Source organism: Manduca sexta, chromosome 10 (assembly GCF_014839805.1).
Source record: "Manduca sexta isolate Smith_Timp_Sample1 chromosome 10, JHU_Msex_v1.0, whole genome shotgun sequence".
Taxonomy (NCBI): Eukaryota; Metazoa; Arthropoda; class Insecta; order Lepidoptera; family Sphingidae; genus Manduca; species Manduca sexta.
This window is the reverse complement of record NC_051124.1, coordinates 10,797,554-10,802,001: the sequence shown is the minus strand read 5'-3', so window position 1 is coordinate 10,802,001 and position 4,448 is coordinate 10,797,554.

Here is a 4,448-nt window from a genome sequence, read left to right as displayed (position 1 = left end):
TTTTTTGTTTTTCATTGTGTAGGAATTTCCCGCTTCATAAATTCTTATTTCAAAGTCACATTTAACATAAATATCGAAGACTTCTCTAAAACAAGGTGCGTATGAGATACAAAAATATTAATAAAACAATGATTTTATATATATAAATGATTGTATATCAAATATAAGTTATGTCTAGATGCGTGTCCGAAACAGCCTTATACAGTATAAAACAATACATACACTACTTGTGAAGCTTTCGCATTATGTAAATAAGTATTCGTTTTGTATTACGGTACAACTAGTACTGAGGTCTCGGGTTCGGTCCCCGGGTCGGGAAAAGTGACATTGCGTTTTTCTACTAAATATCAGCCCGGAGTCTGCAATTTGCGCTAGATATGGCCATAGACGCCTTCTATCATATGCGATGGAATACGCACGGTGAAAACTTGATGCACCAGTTGCGCCTCTGCCTTCCCTATGGATGAAAGGCGTGAGTGTGTGTGAGTATCCTTTTTGTGATATGCAAACCGAGGTACACATTACAGTATACCTATGTATATACCTCTTGCACAACTACTGAGGCCTGAAGAGACTTGGCAACGTTTCGTTAACCTTACACCTTGCTTTCCCTTCTGTCTTTAATTGTTCTAATGAACACGGGATGCCGAAGAATTTCGGTATATGACATTATCAGAAAATACATTTTTCGTTTCATTGCCACTATATGAACAGTTCTATTGCATAAATGCTTAATAAAGAGATGTTAGATTATCATTTAAAAAAAATACAGCCAAGAAAGTAGTTAAAATACCTTTTACACTTAACCAATTTTCGCGTTCAGAATGGCAAACCATAAGTTCTCACGTGTTGCAATATCGCCCTAGTGGCATTTGACGGTTCGTTTCATTCCGGGTTCCTTAAGTACCCCATATTTACGTGGATTCTGATGACCTTTTGAGAGTACCACGCTGGAGGAATTTCTGCAGCTCGTTATACGTTACCGAAACATGTTTTCGTATTCAGACGAGTAATTGTCTGCAGCCGTCACGATCATTTCTTGTTGCATTGTGTAATGCCGACTAAAGTATTTATTCCTGGTATATTTAAGATCAAAGAACTTTCTCGTTAAACTTTATATCGCAAAGGTTATTACATATTTAATTCAGAATTCCATTCAGTTTTATATTTCCATATTTATATTACTGAATGCATTTAAAATTTATCTGTTTACAGCCTCGTGTTGATTACTTCATATTTGATTTCCTATGCTAATGCTTAATTACATTTGTCTTGCTAAACGAAAATCATTGTGTAATTATACTGTTGCACGATTGCAATTGTTTACATAATAGAGACTTCAGTAAAAGCGCAACAATTACCAAAACTCTTACGTTGTCTGCCCACCGTCAAATTATAATGGTTCCGTGTAATTTCTGTAATCGTTCCAATATTACAGTAAACAATGGTAGAGCACAATGCGTCGCAGAAAGCGTCGTGCTCTCTCCGTAAATTATTTTCTATTTACCTTTAGAAACGGTTTCGAATCGCTGCAGTGCGACTGAAATCACTCGGCGAAGTCGCAAGTAACGGTTGTTAGCGATAAACTTTACGCAATCGTAGAATGAGATAACTTAAAACAGAATTATTTGAAACAACAAACCACGAGAAAGTTTAATTGTAAAAAAATCATGAAATAAGGAAAATAACGCATATAAAATAATCGTTGTGTAATCATTCGTAATATTGAGAGAAAGGAAAAATATCTACGGCTCCTTGAACGACAACTAAGATTTTTGTTGTTTTTAGGAGGTCTAAATATAGTTAGGGGCGTAGGTATATATTGAAAATTATCTTTAATATTAGTATCGAATAAAGACTAGATGGTACGTACTTAACGTTTTGAAAGTACTTTATGTTTGTAGAAATATTTGGATGTTTGTTAGAAGTAAACGCAGAAACAACTGAACTGATTTGGATGAAATTTGGCTCACGGATGCACTAAGCATATCTTGGTCTAACGCATAAGCCAAATCCCGGTAATTTGCTTCTATGGAAAACAATGGATTTGGAAATAGATAACGCTAGGAATCATTAGCGTATTTTAGGCACCTTCGTAGCGGGAAAGGCTTTTAACGCAGGCGAAGATGTTATTAACACATAGTCTAGCATAAATTTGTAAATAACCAAGTCAAAATTACTTCTACATAAAAGTAAGTACCAACTTAATGTTTGTATCTAAAACTTCCATTTAAGCTATTTCATAACAATAAGCGATAGATTCGCAAACATATACTTAACAAACAGAAAAATCTATCTTCATTATTTGGCAAGTCGCGCGTCATCGTTTATCACTTAGACCGTGTCGGATAAACATAATAATTTGTTGCGACAAAACAAAACGACAAGAAAGCGTTATGCAAAATTACATAAAGAGCTATCACCGATCGGCGTTAACTTGACTCGATGCTCGCAAACTACGACGTTTTTAACAAATTATCGTAAACCCATTAAAATATTTGTACATTAAGATTCAAGACGGACATCAGTTGTCTGTTTGTCAAGTAGAGACGATATAAGCAGATAAAATAAAACAAATGCATATACCCTTAATCCCAAAGGGATAGGGGGAGTGGGAGGTGCAACTAGGTCACCCAGTTTTCGCCTGTGTTTTGTCTCACATGGTAGAGCGTATGCCTATCGCCACATCGGGCATTCCCAACTCCGGACAGAAAACATTTATCACTGCCTTTACAGAGATTCGAACCCAGGACCTCAGAGCGGTTTACAATACGAGTAAGCCACCGAGACAGTCATAAGCAGATAGACAGAATATAGTTTAAATTAAGTATATAGCATAAAATGTAAAACTACATTCTTTGGCGTAGGTTAATAATTTAGTTAGTTACTTAATGATTGCATATTCGACTAATCAACGTACAGTTGTAATAATAAAGCTGGAGGTGTTTTTTGGCATTAAAAAGGGTAAAAGAGCTTTTAATATTATATTTTATAATTCTTAAAATAAGTACATTACCAACATTTTTGTGTGTTTTATAATTTGCATGTCGGCATGCTTAGGCCGTGCCGAATACATAACATTTTATAGGTTACGTAGTTTTTTCATCTGACATAATTATTAAGTGCAAATTAGCGTGCATGTGTCATAGATCAATCATGGCAACACAAATGTATTTTCTTCCAGACTAACCTAAATACTTTCCCTTTATAAGGCGTTTAACTATTAGAAAAGTGGAGACATTAATTGTGACTGACTATAGTTAAAATGAAAGGCTTGCTGGTTTCCGAAGCACTTTCACAAGAACTACACAGTACCTAATGTAGGTGAAACAGCCATATCTGGATTGGAAACTAGAGATGTTTGCGAAAGGAAATAAGTAACTTGCCATGCCTTCAACTTGTTAGGAAATGGTGATAATAAATATCAATTATCAAGATTGATCAAAACCAGAAGCGTTTAAAGGCTGATAGTCTGGAAAGATCTTCACCTTTTTTATTCAATATCACATACGTTTGTTAGCCTTATAAGGGCCGGCTTATACAAACACACAAGACTTTTGGACGAGCGCTGTAGGCGCTCGCAACCCTTGAAAAGCGACGTGACCATGCTGAGAGCTACCCACTAACAGATTACAGGACGCGGTTATTGGAAGAGGATGATACGTCAACGATTAGTGATGAACCATAAAATGAGTAGGTACATTTTTGTAAGAACAAGACTTGCGCACTGATGTGCGAAAATGTGGGTGGAGATGAAACGGGGCATTAGAAACGCGTATTTCTCCTAAACTGTGTCTGAAATTCAAGAAAGTTATCTAAATCTTATTTTGATATAAAAAAATAATCATAAACTTGACGGACTGCGTGAATAATACAAGATTAATTGATATAAAAAGGCATTTGATATCCTGAATAAATATCTAAATAAATATCTATATAAAAAGGCATTTGATATCCTGAATAAATAGTGTTCTATTAAAATTAATTAGAGTGATCATTTCATTAAAAACATCTTTCTTTTGTAAGAAATATATTTTGAACATTTAAAAAAGGCATTATTTACTCCCTACGAATTGAAGAAAATCATGTTTCAGCCGAATATAAAGTCATTACAATGGACCCTATGTCAGGATAAATTATAACGTTTTCCGACATTTTCTAAATTTTCTATACCAAAGTTATTTATGCACAAAATAGTCATAATTAGTGTTTTTATTATATTCATTAGCAAATATATTTAGTTTTATTGTATACTGACGTCTCGTTAGTTACTCTTCCCAAAATCGTTGTAATCGACCTGTCTTCCCTACCTATTCCTTAGGTGTCCCCCTAAGCACTTATATTACTTCCAGACTCCCAGTTCTAAGCATATTTTAGTGTTAGTCCCTGAGCAAGATTATTTGATTCATAGGTATGCATATTATACTTAAACATTTTCATTATATTTA